General features: G+C 35.2%; 1 protein-coding gene and 1 pseudogene across 1 annotated transcript in view; both read left to right on the forward strand.

The window, feature by feature from the left end:
• The window catches only part of LOC141279218 (18S rRNA aminocarboxypropyltransferase pseudogene), a 32,085-nt pseudogene extending 22,108 nt beyond the window's left edge, over positions 1-9,977 (forward strand).
• ERBB4 (erb-b2 receptor tyrosine kinase 4) overlaps positions 1-20,428 on the forward strand; it is a 675,494-nt gene that overhangs the window by 232,709 nt on the left and 422,357 nt on the right. The gene's annotated exons all lie outside the window — the stretch shown is intronic.

Below are 20,428 nucleotides of genomic sequence, written 5' to 3' on the forward strand. Positions count from 1 at the left end.
AGCTTTTGTGATCATTTGAGAATCTATTCTTTTTCTACAAGCTGGTGGGAATTTTTATACTCCTAACTCAGAACATCTTTACACAGGCCCAGATTTTTAGAACAATTAGTGTTCTCAAGAAAGAACAGAAGGAGAAAACCTTTTTTCTTTTTTTTAAACTGACATTTGCATAGTCTTCTATGCAAAGCCATAAATTGGTACACATATAATTCTATTATTAGGTTCACTGCAAAATAATTCATTTTCCCTGTATACATTATATCCATCCGTGAACTTGAATGTTGTAATTTGTGATGTGGAAATGTCCTAACAAACCGAGCATTAATTATAGCAAGATCAAATACAAAGACTTTACAGAAGTACTAATGATGAGAAAGGTTTTATCCTTTTCATATATAATTGTTTTTTCATTTGAGGAAATGTTATTTAGCAAACATGGAATGATATTTTTAGTCTAGAGAGTTAATTTATAATTCATTCATGAATAATCATTAAAAGCAATTATTAAAATGTATGTCTAACTTCACAAAGCACAACATTAAAATGTGTGTGCTTATTTAATCTGGTGATTTTTATTTACAGGCCTGCTTCTTGTACCCTCTGCATCTCTTAGTACCATCCTTACTTAGTAGCCTTATTAGTACCTTATCAGTACCCTTTGGACATTTTTTCTCTCCTTCTCTCTTTCTCTCCGTATATTTCTATACAGTGAACACATATAGTCTTATGAATCTGTGTTTACTAGGTTAGTGTTGCCTATAAGAAGAAAAAGTAATAGCCACAGTTGTTAATTAAATTTATGTTCACCATAATGTATTTAGACAGAATTTTAAAAGTTATTTATAACAGAAATGTATATCCTTTGCTTATAAATGTAAACACATTAGAGAGCTTTTGCTTAATTTAGATTTCCTTAATTCATTTTTGAAATAAGATTTGAAGTGTTGTCCTATACTTACTGCTCAAAATGCCATTTAATATAGATGTAGTACATGAGAATATGTATGGCTCTGTGCTCTAATATTTGCACACAATAGAGTCTGAATGACCTATTATTAAAGTTTTTCCTTGTTGTCAAGGTATTGCTTTTGTAAAAGGCCCTTTAAAAAGGATATCGTAAAGGAGTAGTGTCAAATTGATTAATCCACTGGCACAGATCAAATTATTTGATTATTTACCGGAAAACATGGGCCCAGTGAATAGGAGTTAACTCAAATATCTTTTGATATCTTAAAGTATTCTGAACTGACACCTTTTACCTCCTATGTTGTGTTTTTCTTCTCTCTCCCGATTTTATGCTCCTTGGTAGCCTGACTTTCTACAATGTTTTCAGTAGAAGTTATTTACTTCCTGTGCGATGCTACTAAAATATGCAGCCATGATGATAGCCATGATGATCGCCATGATGATGTGATATTAGACTTATGTTTCCACACTAAGCTGTGAATTCTTAAAAATTAGTTCAGGTCTTAAATAAATTTGTGTCAGGACCCAGCAACATGCAAATAAATTTGTGTCAGTACCCAGCACCATGCTTGCTACATGACAGAAACTAATGGTTGCTTGTTTTCGAATGAACGAGTAATTGAACTCCCTTCTAACTGATCCAGATAATGAGAAATCAACCTAGAGCAGGTGCTCTTCATCAAAACCTAATATTCTGTATTTCACAAGTTATAGACTCAAAGAGTCTCATTGATATCTCTGAAATTCACAGAAGTAGGGACTGAAAATATGTTTTTATCTTGTTTTGTTTTGATAAAGCAGCATTGCTTGTAATAAAAATTTACCTGTAAGTTTTAAGGTGCCCCTTTGCACCTTGTGTATTCTGATTTGGAATACCCTATTTTAGTTCCATTATTTATGTGCTTCATATATATTGTAATGTTTTATTTATGTGAAGGTTATTACAGTACCATAATAGGTGCTAGTGATTTCTAATTGGTCTATTAGTAATATCACTTGATAGATATTAGAATACTAATCTAATAGTAATTTATTTTCTAAGTCTTTAGAAATCTTCCCTTTAATTCAGCAGTATATTTTCTAATCCTATTTTTAAAATAATATGAATACCACAATAAGGGACCTAGTTTCAAAATAATAGGCCATATCAGTAGCAAAATATCACTTAAGTAGAATGTGAGTGGTTGGGACAGTGTATTTCAATATAATGTCAAAATTACGTAAAAAAAAAAAAACTTAAAAGGCATTTTATAATCTTGACATAACTTCAGGAAAGAATTGCATTTTTTATGGTCACTGGTGCTCGAGAAGTAAAAAGAAAAAAAATATTTTGTAGTTAATTGGCAGGAACAATGAAATGCATTGAGATAGTCTTTATTGAGTTTTATTTCCCAATCTATAGAACGCTAAATGGAATAATTTTTTAATTAAAATTTTAGAAATCTTATTAGAATTGTATACGTAACAATAAAATGAGTGATAGACAGGAAGAAGAAGGAAACAAGTTGGAGAAAGAAACACAAAATGATGGAATGCTACAAAAATCAGATCTCAAGAAGGACAGTGGGCTCTTATTAGTTCTCAAGAAAATTAAAACCAGCAAGCCACCCAGATAAGTCAGTTGGCATCTATAGAAATTTAAGGGTAAAATTAAACAGGATTTTGTGGGGCTACTCTTAGAAGAAACTCCTGTAGAAAGCTTCAAATCATGAAAGAAAGAGGAATACTAAATGTATTCATATAATTTATATATTAACAATATTCTAACAGAAAAATTTAATAAGTGTACTCTAACAGGATATAGAAATGTTCCTTAAATGGAGCTGAGTTTCTTTTTGTTCAATGTTGTATTTTAAGCAATGTAATTTAATTTATACATTATTTTACCTTAGTTTAACAAACATTTATTGAAAATTCTCCTATGTGCCAGGCATAATGCTAGGTACTAGTGTTACTAAAATAACAAATTGGCCTCCACAATCTAATGAATCAAGTTTGCAGTGGTAGGGAAAAAATATAAACAGACCAGAATGCTACTAGGTGATAAAATGTTGTGTAATTAAATGCAATTAATATGTAAAATGTAATTATTATATAAGATGTAATTATTATAGGATAACAACTGGAAAGATGGATGATACCATACCACGTTACATGAAGTTACATTTGAGCTAAATTTTGCCAGGATGAGGAGGCATGTGGAGAAAGGATTAATTGTACACTGGAGTAGTTATCATATCACTCTATAGTCAACCTTGTGCCAGCTATTGTTGTAAGCTTACCATATGTCTGACATACATCAGGCAAGCTGGCTTCAAGGTCTGGGCTCTTAACCACAGTGCTATACTGTGTTTCATGATAATATAGTGTGTTCTGGCAGGATTGAAGCTATTCAGTGCGACTGGATCAAAGGGTTCATGTAATGGAATGGTTACAAATCAAATGACAAATTGTTAAGACTAGATTCTAAAGTGGCTTATATACTATGACAGGGATACTTATATTTTATCTTAGAGGAAATGGTAAGTCATTGAATATTTTTATGCAGGGAGCAACATAATGTTTTTATTTTAGAAAAAAAATCAAGACAAGGATCCTGTTTAGGAGTTTATGCAATAGACTCTCTGAGAAATGAGGAAAATTGGGATTTAGACATGGTCAATGTAATGAACTTGAGACATTGTTTCAGAAACTGGTGGAAAATTGAGTCAGAAAAAAATTGAGAGGTATAGTGGAAAAGGCATGGACCATGACACCAAATAATTTTTTTAAGTATTTATTAATTCAGTCATTCAATATAATTTACATTATGAACTTCTTTCAATGTTTTACAATATTTTACAATATAGGGTTACAATTAGGGTTTCTTTCACCAAAGAACAGCCCAATAGCTGATCTAGAGAACATATAGGATCAATGAAAAGATAAAAATGATCACTTATGAATATCAGATTTTAAAGATAATTCTGTATTATTTATTCACACAACATATTCAACATCATTTGTTTCCACGGTGCCATCTAGTCTAAAATGTTCATATGAACCATTTATGCTTCATTTAAAAGGCCTAGACATATTAGAAAAGTCCTGAGAGCTAACTATAAAACCATGTTTAGCAATATCCACCCATGGGAACAAGAATGATTTGAGTTCTAAAACCTGAAGAGACACTACCAAATGTAAAATGGATGGCTAGTGGGAAGCTGCTGCATAGCACAGGGAGATCAACTCGATGCTTTGTGATGACCTAGAGGGGTGGATACGGAGGGTGGGAGGGAGACGCAAGAGGGAGGAGGTATGGGGATATATGTATACGTATAGCTGATTCACTTTGTTGTACAGCAGAAACTAACACAACATTGTAAAGTAATTATACTCCAATAAAGATATTAAAAACAAAAAACAGTGAGACACCACTTCACACCACTAGAATGTTTATAATAAAAAAGACAGATAATACCCCCCAAAAAAAACAATTAAAAAAGTAAACCCTGAAGAGAGAAGCATAGTTAGAAATCAGCAGTTTCATTAATTTTCTAATTCTTATTGCTTCAAGTCTAAATTTTCTGTGAGATTAAGAGCTACCTATTTTCTAGATACCCTTTATCTTCCTCTCTAGCTTAACCTGCCAACACTTTCCTTGACAGACCGTCCACGCTATAAGCATGTTTCACCTTCTGCTAAAACATACCAGATTCTTTTCTATCTAAAAAAGCCTGGCCTAAAATCTGCAAAGATAGTTGTTAAACAGAGGAAGAGCTGCTATCCAAGAAAACCCCTCATATATTCATATAATCCTGGATATCATAGTAGGGTCTGATAACTTTAAAGAGTAATATGGATCTTGCTCCATTCCTAAACAGAGGTCATGATTGTAAATAATGCCTTTCTTTGAAAAGCAAAGAGTGCTAGTAATTTCCAGAGCAAAGCAGTGGAATTCCTCAATCATAGAGATTGATTATTATGGGATGGAATGAGCACATATAGTACGCAGACTGGAAAACATAATTTTTATGTGAACATTTGTTATGTATAACAATAAACATATTGTTTGTTTTATATATTTTATTTATTGAATTGCACAAAGATTCAATTTACTAGCTGATTTGAAAAAAGTAAACTGCTTTATAAGAATAGGCCATATATATAATGGCATTCCATGTGGTTTTTAATATTATATTTAAAATCTTACCATTTCTGGTATGCCACTATTACAAGTTTATAAACTTTCATTTTAAAACTGTATTTTACCATTTTTAAAATTTATTTTATCTTTATCACTGGATGGTGTGTATTTATATAATTTTAAATTTTGCCCTTTGAAGATCTGTGTATTTGCAGAAATGTTCAATTCTTACAAATGATTATAAGATGATTTCACTGGAGAAAATATGAGTTTCAGGTCCATTTGCCAATTTTCTGCCTGGATTGTTGTTTTTATATAGCTGAATCAAAACCCTTAAAGAATATAGTGAAGAGCAGAGATAATAACTTATTAACTACACTGTCTCGTTCTTTATCTACATGGGACAAAATTAACAAGTTTCTGAAAAAAATATATAGACTCAATTGCCATTTTATACAAGTTATGCTCTGTGGCAGTTCAGATTAGTTGTGTTATTCAAATCACATTGGAATTTAAGAACACTAGAACAGAAAAGTAAAAGCCATAGATACTTTTAGGTCAATGTGTTTGTTGTCATAAGTCTGTTGGTATATTTTCAAATTTATATTTGCTTTTATTTGCAAGTTACTGAGGATTTTTATAAGAAGACAAGCTTAGATAATGCTGTTTAAAAACTGTGATTAACATTAGTCACAGAATCAACTAATGCTATTTTGCTGGCGCACTTTTATAATATCTATAAAAGTCTGTGCATTTGCTCCTTCACTTATGTAATTCACACTTGATTATGGAACTGAAAAGAATTTATAGTCTTTAAGTTTCGAATTCTGATCAGAACAATATCTGTATTATCACGGGACTTTATCACGGATTGTCCTACTCTCACAATCTCTCTGAAGGCCTGTGCTTATACTTTGACAGTAATATGATATTATAGAGCTCTGTCAATAGACAGGAATAAGCTAGTTATGTTCATGAAAAAGAAAGAAGTTTAAAGGAGAATAGTAAACAATAGGAATGATAGGAGATAAGGTCAGAAAAGAGTCCAGGGGAAGATCATAAAGTACCTTTTATGGGTCACGGTAAAAGTTTGCATGTAATTCTAATTACAAGAGGAATCAATAGAAGGGTTTGGGAAATAATGTAGCCATTTCATAATCTATTTTGGAGATAGATTAGTAAGACTTGTGGTTAGATTGGGTTACAAATAGAAATGACTTCTTGCTCTTTGTTCTGAATATGTGGGTGTATGATAGTGCCATTAACTGATAAAATATTAACTAATATGGGAAAGACTGATGGAGAAGTATGTTGGGAGTGGTAATTAGTTGTGCCTAATAGGCATCCAAATAGTCAGGAACAGGGTGTTCTGTGTTCTTTGAGATACCTTGTAAACTAAATCACAAAACCTAATTTTGTGGTTTGGTTTAGCATAACGCTTTCTGGTCCCAACATTGCATTTCAGTTATGCCTTATCAAAAAAATGTGTTTTCTTATGAAGTAAAGTTATTACAAACTTATTTTGCCTATGCAAAGGCTCATCATCTGAGTATTTTAAGTAGAATACATCCTTTCTTGTCAAGATACTCCACAAAAGTTGTTGGACACTAAGTAGTAAGGAGATGCCAATCCAAGATGTTAGGAACCCCCCCAAAAGTTGTGCATTCTTTAGAACCGTTTTATCTTATGGTCAAGACAGATTTTCCAAAGTCTCCTGTTGAGGAGCACAGGCTCCGGACGCACAGGCTCAGTGGCCATGGCTCACGGGCCCAGCCGCTCCACGGCATGTGGGATCTTCCCAGACTGGGGCACGAACCCGTGTCCCCTGCATCGGCAGGCGGACTCTCAACTACCGTGCCACCAGGGAAGCCCGAGAAATATTTTTGACATTTATACTTTACTTAGGTTTATTTGCAAAAATATTGAAAGGTCTTAAGACATTTTAGTAGACATCATAGCAGGAACAAAAAGGAATACCCATAATAGAGCTTTTAAATGTTGTCTACAATGGACAGTCACTAGTATAATTCTCATCAATCTTTATCACTTTAGGTAGAGATACAAAAGGATTTGCCACATGTGTAATTTTGTCCTTACTAATTCTCCTGATATATAAATGTAAAACATTTAGAATGTCTGTTCTATATTCAAAATAATAACTCCCCAATGACTGCTTATTGGGAAGCTAATCCAGTTAAATACATTCACTGTGTGCTCAAAATTAGTAGTTAGGTGCTCAATCATCACCTCCAACAAAACAACCTAAACAAAATTCAGGTTTTTAAAATCAGAAATAAGATTATTTTCTTACCTTGCACTTTCTGTTAATGTTACCACATTTTCCTATTCAGAATCAAACTGTGAGTAAAATTAGAGTCCTTTTCAATTATCTGTCATATTTGGTAACATTTCACATTTGTCCTTTTCTGTCTGTCGTATTTATTATTATAGGTTAAGCCATTGAAGTATAAATACAGGAGTACTGAATTTGTTTTCTAATTGGTTACTTTTTTTTTTTTCAAAGGAGATGTTGGGGATAGGAGTTTATTAATTAATTTATTTATTTTTGCTGTGTTGGGTCTTTGTTTCTGTGCGAGGGCTTTCTCTAGTTGTGGTAAGTGGGGGCCAGTCTTCATCGCGGTGCATGGGCCTCTCACTATCACAGCCTCTCTTGTTGCAGAGCACAGGCTCCAGACGCACAGGCTCAGTAGTTGTGGCTCACGGGCCTAGTTGCTCCAAGGCATGTGGGATCCTCCCAGACCAGGGCTCGAACCCGTGTCCCCTGCATTAGCAGGCAGATTCTCAACCACTGCGCCACCAGGGAAGCCCCTAATTGGTTACTTTGATTCTAGTATTGTTCCTCTTTAATTCAAAAGGAACATATCACTGACTCCCCATTTCTCTGTATCTGTCTCTTGGTATCTCTCTGCCTCTCTTTTTCTCTTGCCCCTCTTTGTCTTCTAGCTTGTCTCTCTTCCAACCTATACTTTATAAGTTTTTTAGTTTGGATATTTGGTTTGGATATTTGGTCAATCATGACTTAACACTATGACATAGCGTTGAGAGTGAAGAAGAAACATTGAAAGTATAATGATTATAAGACTTAAAATAAGAAAAAGAGAAGTACAGGGTAGAGAGAGATTAAAATAATGCCAATGTGTTTAAAGTGAAATTGTTGGATAAATGCAATCATCTGATTGTGAAGACAGAGAAAAATTAGTTACCTAGTCCAGGTTGGATTCTCTGTGATACCAATCTTAATGTTTTGCTTTGTGATACTGATCTCAGCACTCTGATTTGATTCACTATGTTTAAACAGTTCAATTTAGGTATTTTAATTGTGGATCTTTCATTAGCTCTTGCCCCGAAGTCTGAAATTACAATTCCTGGAAATTGAAACTTTTCATAACAAAATAAAATTCCATTAGAAATATAAATATAATATAGAAAATAATTTTAAAATTTCCCATTTATATTATCTCCCATAAAATTCTAAGCAAAGACAGGCTGTATCTAAATGTGTATGTGTTTGGTAATGAGGGGTTGGGAGGTTGAGTGAAAAAGAATTTTGATTAAATCAACATATCTAAACTTTATTTAGTGACTTACAAATGTATAGCATTCTGCATAGTTTTCAGGTAATCAAAAGACTACTTAAATTATTAGGGTTATTTAGTTTAAAAGGTGAAGTGGTAACAGAGGGACTCTGGCTCCCTGCCATGGGCCACAGGAGCAAAGCTGGGTGGGGTGGGTGGGGGCAGAAGGTGTCTTTTCTGGGAGTCCTGGGGCCGCTGTTGGGGTCCAGCTTCAAGTGTCTATGGAAACATTGGTAGCTGGGATGAGGGCAACCAGGGACCAGTGGGGGCTCTCTTGCTGGCCCTGTGGGAGCTGGTCTACTGTGACTACTTAAATTATTAGGGTTATTTAGTTTAAAAGGTGAAGTGGTAACAGAGGGACTCTGGCTCCCTGCCATGGGCCACAGGAGCAAAGCTGTGTGGCAGGGGGAGACAGAAGGTGTCTTTTCTGGGAGTCCTGGGGCCGCTGTTGGGGTCCAGCTTCAAGTGTCTATGGAAACATTGGTAGCTGAGATGAGGGCAACCAGGGACCAGTGGGGGCTCTCTTGCTGGCCCTGTGGGAGCTGGTCTACTGTGACCCTCCACCCAGCATCAGCCACAAGCTGACACGCCTGGACTTGGTGCACTGCCTGGGCCTGGGCCATGGGTCCGGTCATCTTGTGCTCAGCCCTCTGGGTGCCCAGCATATGTCCTGGCAGATAGGCAGCTGGTGACACAATCAGGTGTTCCCATCCTAGACGGTTCCTGTGTCAGACTGGAGGAGATGACATTTGGGAAGATGCTGGAGAGCCTCCTGTGGCTACTGACCCACTGAGTGGCTGCCAGCGCTGTGAACTATGGCTGACCTGCAAACTGTCTTCAGTGGAGGTTTTTGTTGCCACCTTCTGCATCCAGAGCTTTTCAGAACTTGCTGTCCTTTGGCTGCAGAAGTTTAAGTGGGGCAAGGACTTGCTGGATGTGAACCAACAGCTTCTGGGCAAGTACTTGGCTTGCAGCAGCCTGGAGTGGGTGCCCCAGGCAGGGAAGGAGCTCCTGAGTAGTGCTAAGGGGAGCCCCAGGAGGAGGAAATTGATCCCTTTGATGTGAATTCAGGGCAGGTGTTTGCAAATCCCAACAAGCCCTTGGTGACACCTGGCTGCTCAGAGACAGTGTTGACAGTGGGGATGAGTCTGAGAATCAAGGCTCTGATGCCATGGGCCAAGGACACAGCAGCAGCAGAGGAGAAGGAAAGGCAAGGGAAAGGTGCCTAAGCCAGTGCACCAACAGATGTTTAGAAAGGAATCAAGAAACAGCAAAGATATACTTTCTAGACCTAATGATTGTCCTATGTGCCATGCCATCAGAATCTTGAATGAGGTTTTGAAGAGAGATAAAGTTCTTCCTTTTACTGGTGTCTTTGAATATGTCAGTAATATTGAGGTCGATTACAATTTTATTGGGTGGCTATATGTTATATTGACTTAGATGCAACTTAAATAATTTACAACATTAAAGGTAGAATTAGAAAAGGAATTGCCTTTTTTTTAAATCACATGACATTATGCTTAAAATTGAAAAAAAATATTTTTTGTCTTCAAGAATAGTCAAAAATTTAATATGCTAATTTTATTACCCCATTAGTCAGCATTACAGATCCTCTGTTCTATTTTATTTGTTTCCTTACTGTTTATTAATTACATACACCTATTTCTTCATTTTTTATAACTATTTTAATTCTTAAAGACAACCCAAGACCTATTTTTTATTTTTCTATTCTCTTGTTTCTTTTCAAAACTTAGATCACCTTTGTCTCATTAGGGCCTCAGTGAAATAGCAGTGAGACCTACTAGCTACATCACATTGATACACTGCTGTCAATGAGATAGAGTGATCGATCCCTGCATATAACAGGTTGACAGATAATTAATTTACATCTTCTACAGAACCCAGCATAAAGCTAAACATCTAAGTGCTCCATAAATGTTTGAATTTGATATAAATAGCTTATTATATGTCTAAGGATGCTTCCTTCTAAGTATTTTGATTATATATAACTATTGTCCCCAGTATTCAAAATATAAAATATTATGTGTATTCACACACATGGCAGTATGTATATGTGTGTGTATATAGTGCAACTATCACCTGTGATAGATGAGAAAATTATAAAAACAATTTATTGTTAGTCTCTAATATTAATCTTTTTAAAAAAAATATATAGTGTTGTTAATGGTGATATTCAAATTGTTTTTTGCGTTACGTCTATATTGCCTTTACATTTGCCCTAATTCTTTTAATAATGTATTTCCTTTTATTTCAAAAATAAAGAGAATTAAGAAATAATTTATTTTATATCAAATTATTTTAGTGGTTATTTATTATAAAACCTAACCCCATGATAGTTTTAAAGTAGTCATGAATAATCCTATTTTTAATATTTAAATAATACATTGCTTGAGATTCCTACCATTTGGAAAGTCATCTCTCTGTCAGTTCCATAGCACCAAGTATTTCTATGGAAAAAAAATAGAAATTTACAATATTTACTGTCAATAAACTTTAACTGTGCCAGCAAGGGGGCAGAAATGCAGAAAATTATAGACTTTTAAATGTGTGAATTGCTTGCAAGTTAGAAGGCCTGGGTAATTATGTATCTTAGATGGGTAGTGCACAATAAAACCCAGAGACAATGATAATTGAGGTGACTTCCTCTTGCTTCAGCTCTGTTATCACATAAAAGGAGCAATCTGTTTTTAATCTAAAATTTGACATGAATAAACTTGTTTTATGAGTTTTTCGGTGCTTGCTAAAACAAAGAAAGTAGCAATTTAAGAGAGTTAGGTTTATAACAATCTTTTGAAGACCCTGTAGCTAGAAATTAATCAGAATAATGTTGAACTATTAGAAAATAACTGGAGTAATTAAAAAGCACAAATCGAGTCAAATTACAAAGAGTGAAAGGCAATATCCTTTTTTTTTTTCCTATCATACAACCATGCTAAACTTCCCTTATTATTCATGAAAGAGCTTTTTAGAGTTTATGACTTATGGGGCTTCCCTGGTGGCGCTGTGGTTGAGAGTCTGCCTGCTGATGCAGGGGACACGGGTTCGAGCCCTGGTCTGGAAAGATCCCACATGCTGCAGAGCAACTAAGCCCGTGCGCCACAACTACTGAGCCTGCGTGTCTGGAGCCTGTGCTCCGCAACAAGAGAGGCTGCGATAATGAGAGGCCCGTGCACCGCGATGAAGAGTGGCCCCCACTTGCCGCAACTAGAGAAAGCCCTCGCACAGAAACAAAGACCCAACACAGCTGTAAATTAATTAATTAATTAATTTAAAAAAAAAGAGTTTATGACTTACAATGGCAATTGATCTTTGGCTTTTCCAACACTGCCTTCCAGAATCAAACTGACTTTTGACAAATACTTAGGATGAATGCCAAGAGACTTTTTGGCATAAATAACAACCATTTATGTTTTTACACAATTATTGCAAATTGTGAGAGAAGTTTAATGATTACATCAAAAACTTTATTTTGTTTTACCATTGATACCATAAGTTTGAAATGAATTATTAATCTGTGATTTATCTACCACAAATGAAACAAGAGGTTAATAGAAATGCTTTTCATTTCTTATACTTTAGAGTTAACCGTTTCTACTTATTGCACATTGTGGAGGTGAGTCTTACAGAATTGATCACTTCCGGGTGTATAACCTACTAATTGCATGTTCCATGTTCATCATTCTGTTTTTTTTAATTTTGAAAAAAATTATTTATTTATTTATTTTTGGCTGCGTTGGGTCTTTGTTGCTGCGTGCGGGCTTTCTCTAGTTGCAGCGAGCGGGGGCTACTCTTTGTTGTGGTTGGTGCATGGTCTTCTCATTGTGGTGGTTTATCTCGTTGGGGAGTACGGGCTCTAGGCACACAGGCTCAGTCACTGTAGCTCGCAGGCTCTAGAGCGTAGTCTCAGTAGCTGTGGCGCACGGGCTTAGCTGCTCCGCAGCAAGTGGGATCTTCCCAGACCAGGACTCAAACCTGTGTCCCCTGCATTGGCAGGCGGACTCTTAACCACTGTGCCACCAGGGAAGTCCCATGTTCATCATTCTTGTCTTCAGCTTTCACATCCAATGTGAGGTCATAAGCAATTTAATTCACAAATTGAGTTACCACCCACAAAGTATTTTTATGATAAAACAAGGAAATATTTCCCTAGGAAGTCAGGGTTAATTGTGCGTGTGTGGTTGTTTTGGTGTTTTTTTGTTTTGTTTTCTTTCTTTTTTTTTTCCCCAGGAAGACATAGCTCTGTAACTGTAAATTTAAATTCACTTTGGGGAGTTTTAATATTAAATTTAAATTTTAAATTTTAAATTTAAATTCACTTTGGGGAGTTTTAATATTAAATTTAAATTTTAATATTAAATTTAAATTCACTTTGGGGAGTTTTAATATTAAAATTAATCACACACAGAGTGATTTTTTTAAAATAGACATTTACCTGAATAATTTTGTCACGTAAGTTTATAAAATAAATATGTATATGAAACTATTCATGAAATTTAGCCTACATAAAATGAATCCAAATATATTTGTAATTTGACAAAACTTAGATAATACAGGTGAACCAGACAGGGAGGTGATGATCAAGTTACAGCTCATAAATTATGGTCACTGTATATGTGTGAACTGCACCTATCAAAAGACCTTGTCTAGAGCAAGAGAGTTCAAGGGAATGTATGAGGAAACTGGATAACAACATTGCTTGTTCATTTAGATGTCATTGTTTGCTGAATAACTCAATTCATTACAGCTTTGAAGATTAAAATTGAATTAATTTTAACAATACATCTGTGAGGGAGACAGAGGGTAGGATTATCACATTGAGTTGAAGGATACATTGTCTATTTGGAATGGGAAAATCATACAACATACCAGATTGTAATAGAAAGTATATTTCTATATTCTATCTAACATCTATCTCAGAGTTTTATATCTTATATACAACTAGGTTTTTGTGAATAGCTAAGAGAGAAAATGCTAGCCAAGATTCTTATGGCTGGTAGGAAAAGTATGGCCGTTTATGAACTATAGTTTTGTTAACCTCCATTCCTTGTGTTGGTTGGTTGTGTTCCTTATTTAACTTGGTGGCGAATCTTGGTAAGCTAGCACAAAATGATCTAAATCAAATTCTATTAAGGACTTTATTTTGATTAGTCCCTAAACGTTTGTTTTGACTTTTAATTTCATAAATTCTGAATTTCACATTTAGGAAAGTAGATTTACTGAATATACTTTTATATTCTTAACAGTTCTGGAGAATCAAAGCAGATAACCTTGGTTATGCAAGTAGTCATGACATCGGAAGGGTGACGGGCAATACTCAGTCTCCTAAATTGGTTTACTGCTTTTCCTCGCTGTGTACATCAGCCAGCTCATTGCCATTGCTCATTCCTCTACCTGTTGGTCTCTGTATTACTGTGAATTCTGTCTCCTTTGCTCTCTCCATGTCTCTTTCCCACTCCCTCTGGCCCCTTCAGTCTTATTCCCCTAATGACAACACATATACATATAAACATAAATGCAGTTATGTCTATAAGTGGGTGTATGTGGGTGTTACCTTGAGAAACAGACACATGCCTTCAAATTAGAGAAATAACAGCATACTTACATTGATCATGCCTTCGTTAATTGCATCCTCTCAGATCCTAGAGGCACTCAACGTTTTCCTCAGGCAGGTGACAGAAGATTTATTGTCATTAGATTCTTACCTATGTACATTAATCCTACAGTAATAAATGCATGCATTCCCCCAAACTGGAGAGTTCAGTGGCTTCAAAATCCCTCTCTTTAGATAATCGTTTTGCCTCGTAAGCTACTTATCATAATGTGTAAAACATTAACCTTTAATCTCATATTTACCTTTGTAATAGACTTTACACTAATGAAAAAGTTTCAGGTAGATTAATTGTATTAAAATATGGTAAGTAATATGTTTGAAAATGTGCTTTTAACTTATTTCTCAGAATATGCTGAGGCTTATGAAATTGTCATTGGTTTTTATTCCAAGTTGGATTTTCTATTATTCCTTTTATTCTCTTTTTTAAAATTTGTATGTTTTGATTACAATTCAGAAGCCAAGCTAAAGAAAAACTAGACAGAAGAAAAAAGTAAATTTCAAGTTGTTCTAGGAAGATTCTATCTTATATAAAATGTAGTATAGTACAGCTGATCTTCTACTTGCTATGAGGATGTTTTAGGGTAAAGGATTTTTAGGAGCAGAAATTCAGGATATATACACAGATTAAAATGGTTCTTTATATCGAGGCTTCCCAGACTTTTAGGCTTTATGAATTAGCAATTTTTTTTTCATTTGTTTGGAGGGACTGGTGTATGGTTGCCAGCTCTCTTTTGCCAAGGAAGAAAGTTAAAAATATCAGCTAGCAATTACTATTAGAGAAGGAATATGTCACATACACACACACACAATGAAGAGAACTTAAACTCAGAATAAAATATATGGGCCTTTACGAGTAATGATACCTGGCAACCATATGCAGGATATTTTTAATATAGATGTTTTTAACATCTGAATGCTGACATGTTATAGCATAAAGTTACATTACATGTAATATCTTCATTAAACAATTTTGACAAGTCTGAGCTCTAAATTTGTTGGTAGTGCAACACCAGCTGGTGCTCTCTCATTGTTTACTCCTTTACTTTGTTTTCCATCACATTGCTGAAAATCAAGTTTCACAAGTTAATGAAAATAGAAACAATTCTATTAATAAGAGTTATATTAAATTTAAATATTCTGAGAAAAATGAGATAAGCCATAGAAATATGGCCTTCATATCTCCAGGAGTTTACTTCCTTTCCTTTGGACAAGAAAGAAATCATAACATTAGCTAAGGCTGAGAAAAGTGACTCAGTGAAGAGCCTTTCCCCAAACTACCCAGCTTTGGGTTCTAATGGTGGAAAACATTAACTGAGGATAAAGTAACCCATTCAGACTTCTTAAACTGATACCAAACTGCCAACAATTGGGAATGATGTTCCCATAGTACTTTTTGAAACAAGGTTAAAAATTCAGTAACATGGATGGACCTAGAGATTATCATACTGAGTGAAGTAAGTCAGACAAAGACAAATATTACTTATATGTGGAATGTAAAGTAATAAAAATGCAAATGAACTTATTTTCAAAAAAGAAATAGACCCACAGGCGTAGAAAACAAACTTATGGTTACCAAAGGAAAAAGGGGTGAGGAAGGGATAAGTTAGGAGGTTGGGATTAATATATACGCATTACTATATATAAAATAGATAACTGACAAGGATCTACTGTATAGCACAGGTAACTATACTCAATATTTTTAATAGCCTATAAGGGAAAATAATCTATATACTAAACTGAACTACTTTGCTTCTGTACACCTGAAACATTGTAAATCATCTATACTTCAATTAAAAAAAATTTTTTAATGTTTATTGCAATGTTACTTGGTAACAACCTAAACTTCAATCAATAGAAGTATGGAGTAATTAATTTTGTTATAGGTATACAATGGAATAATATATAGCAAATTAAAGTAAATGAATGACTGTTTTCAATATAACATGGTTGAAAGATAATGTTGAATGAAAGAGAAGAGGCACAAGAGTGTATAGTCTCTATAATTCACTTGTGTCATTTTATTGATACACAGGTAAAACTAATCTGTGCTTCTAGATGTCAGGTTGCAATTTGAAAGGTGAGAGTGTAGTGACTGTGAAGAGACACAAAGGGAACTCCTGGGCATTGACAGTGCTTTATATCTTCACCTAGGTGGTGATTACACAAGTGATTCACGTTGTGAAACTTTATTGAAGTGTATATTTATGATTAGTTCACCCTTCTATGTATATTTCAAAAATATATTTATTTAAGAATTAAGTATCCAAATACAGGGAATGTAGTATTAAAACTAGCTAAAGTGTTCTTTTTTCCTGCCCAGCAAATTGGGACTTCCAACTCAGGACTCCATGATTTTTTAGATAATAAAACTACTCTGATAATCATCTCTGTATTTTCTCACTGAGAATAGATTTGTAGTTTCATAAAATCTAGGTCTAGATTTGTTGTTGTTCTTGTTGTTAATAATTTATATTCTCAAGCTACGAATTGAGAAAATTCAGAATACCATAACATTATTCCTTTGGTTGATATGATCTACCTTTACCCCCAGGGCTATATTTTGAATTGTAGGTTGTTAAGAATAAGAACATATCTATTAAACAAGAAACTAAAGCTCCCCTTCCCAAACACACACAACCATACTCATAGAGGAATCTTGCAATGACTCCTTTTTGAGTCATTGTAACTAAAAATTCATTTATTATTGAGTCTTTGTCATATATTTACACAAATTGTGGTAAACATAACAGGATTGTTGTCTCTCATTGAGCATAAACAGTGAAAAGTCCTAAGCAGAGGAAAAAAAAACCATATTTCTGATACTTGTAAGGGAGGTTTTGGTGTGTGTGCTTGGGAATGAAGTAAGAAGAATAAATTGGGGATATTTGCTTCTGCCTGGGAGTCAATAACTATTTTTATATAAAGGCAGCAGTTCAGGGTGTTGCCTCCATGTAACTGGGGAGTCTGTACTTCTTTTTGCTAAGAAAGAAGCTAATGACCTCCAGACCTGGGCCATCAAGGAGTAATGAGTTTGCCTAGTAGAGTACTGGTCTGAATCTGCCAGGGGTCACCAGTAGATTATAAACACCCATGAGGGTTGTCTTTTTTTTTTTTTTTTAACATCTTTATTAGAGTATAATTGCTTTACAATGGTGTGTTAGTTTCTGCTTTATAACAAAGTGAATCAGCTATACATATACATATATCCCCATATCTCTTTCCCTCTTGCGTCTCCCTCCCTCTCACCCTCCCTATCCCACCGCCCTAGGTGGTCACAAAGCACCAGCTGATCACCCTGTGCTATGCGGCTGCTTCCCACTAGCTATCGGTTTTACATTTGGTAATGTCATTTTTAATGTAAGTCATACAAGTAGACTTAAGTGGTTTTCCAGAGTCATACGACTGAAGTTATCACCTTAGAATAAAGGGCTTGACCTAAAATGGATAAAGAATAGATTCCCAATTAAAAGAAAAGCAGCATAAACTGCTCACTCTGAACCTATCAACTCATTGACAGAGTACAAGTAAGTGAAGGAAAGAAAGAGCAAGATTTGTGGTTGATTCAGTCTCTTTCTCACCAATAAATCATGTAAGGATCTGGTCTGCATTTCCAGCTCAGAGCCACATATGCATTAAGAAGCTCTGTGGAGTCTCAGAGGCTGGTCTACTCAATGATATTCTTTATATCACTCTCAGAAATAAGACCTGTGTCTCCTCAAGCAGAGAAAAGGATGATAGTGGAAGAGAAGCACAAACTGACAGGACTAGACCCAATAATAAGTTGTGGTGATAAGTCTATCAGGCCAACCACAATTTCATTAAAAATTTTTGAAGTGAAGATAGTATGCCACTGGTGGTATCTTTATTTTTTATTTAATTTTATTTTATGGGGAAGATTTCTAAATTCTAGCCACCAGTAAAAGCAGCAGAGAAGGGATCATGCAACTCACTCACTTTCTTTTTAGACAGTATTCAGCTAAGAAAAGCCTAATCTCTTGGAGTGAACAGTAGGATTCCAAAGGAGAAAGAGTGAAACATCTTTTTTTTTTTTCATTTATTTAGACAAACTACTATTGCAGTAAACTAAGATAACCTCCCCCAGATAAAATATCGAAGCTTTTATGTAGGGTAGTGTTTTCTAGTTTAAGGCCAGTGTCGGTATAGACTTAGCATAATATCTATCATCTTTTCTATACAAGTCTTTCTCAACTTACAGTGGGGTTACATAACCATCATGGGTTGAAAATACCTTAATTTGAAAATGCATTCAATATACCTAACCAACTGAACATCATTAAACCTAACTTAAATGCACTAAGAATATTAGCCTACAGTTGGGCGATATCATCCAACTCAGAACCTAGTTTATAATAAAGTGTTGAATATCTCACGTAATTTATTGAATACTGCACTGAAAGTGTAAAACAGAATGATTGTGTGAGTACAGAATGGTAGTAAGTGCATCCGACGTTTAACCCCCGTGATTAGAGTGTCTGACGGGGAGCTGCGGGTTGCTGCTGCTGCCCAGCATTAGAAGAGGGTATTTTGTACCACATATGGCTAGCCCAGGAAAAGATCAAAAAACTAGGAAGTACAGTTCTTACTGAATGCATATTGCTTTTGCATCATAAAGCAGAAAAATCCATCGATCCATTATAAGTCAGGGACTGCCTGTATTAAAACATATGATACTGACCCTGAGTCATTAAAAGAAAATGTAAGTATAGTCCTCATTTACTGTTCTTTTATTGCAAGTCAGAGGGCTTTTCCATGGCTTGAGCATGGAGCGATGTGTGGAAAATACTGGTTTTGGATGATTAGTCTGCTAATGATAGATGGATTAAAATTTGAAGATATTGGAAGTGTTCAAGACCCAAAACAGACTGACATTGAATTGAATGATGAGGGCCTAGACTAGACTATAAGCAGTGGAAACTGAATGGAAGTTATAGATAATGACAGCAATAATACAATGTATGTTGAGGCTTATTAATAATTTTAATTGTTTTATGTGGCTATTTCACCAAATGTCCTTATAGCAGAGAATATCAACACAGACCTTATCGAGATTAATAAAAGCACCTAACAAGGTGGATATTATTCCGAGTGCTTCATAAAAGTAAAATGTAGAATGCTTAGCCTCTGGTCATATCTCTTCTGCTTTTGAAAAAACAAAAATTCTTAAGAAACTATTCTCAAAAAATTGGTATTGAAATTGCTGTATTCTAAACATTCAGCACATGTATTTCTTGTGTGCTTTTTCACTTACCCTCTCATCACAGTGAGACAAAAACATCTTGAAGACAAGGACCATTTTATGCCCTCTTTAATTCCTAAGGGTAATTGAAAATTTCAGTTTTTTCCTTCCTATGTTGGGGGGAAAAAAAGAACCAACAAAACAACAGTTTTCTTCTACTGTTTTTCTTTCCCCCCTGAGTCTGGTGTGAGTCTCACACAAAATACTCACATTTCTGACAATTCTGGCCACCAACTGAATGCAGGTTTTTCCCCCACACCAAGTAATTCTGTGACACCGGCTGGGTGTCCTACAATTTAATTTGTTCTAACATTATCTCCTTGAAGATAGCATCAGATTCCAAAGGTTAAGGAACAGTCCCACAGTTCTGCCTCCCCCTCCATTTCAGATTCCAGTTGTACACCCAGGTTATCACCTGTGCTTCTTACCAACCAGCTATAGATCTAATGTTCCAAAGACTTTCCTCCGTGGACTCTTATTAGTTTGCTATAGCAGCTCACAGAACTCAGAACACTCATGTTTATCAGTTTATTAAAGGATCTGATAAAGGATACCGATGAACATCTAGATGGAAAAGGTGCATTGGGCAAGGTATGCGGAGATGGGTGTGGAGCTTCCATGCCCTCTCTGCTCCCAGAACTTCCACGTGTTCACCAACCTGGAAGCTCTCTGAACGACAATTACTGGAATATTATAGAGGCTTCCTCATATGGGCATGATCGATTATTAACTGCATCTCCAACCCTTTTCCCCTCTCTGGAGGGTGAGGGGTGAGGCTGAAAATACCCAGCTTCTAACCATGGCTTAGTCTTTCTGGTGACCAGCTCACCTCTGAGGAGCCCACCCAG

Source organism: Tursiops truncatus, chromosome 7 (genome assembly GCF_011762595.2).
Source record: "Tursiops truncatus isolate mTurTru1 chromosome 7, mTurTru1.mat.Y, whole genome shotgun sequence".
Lineage (NCBI taxonomy): Eukaryota > Metazoa > Chordata > Mammalia > Artiodactyla > Delphinidae > Tursiops > Tursiops truncatus.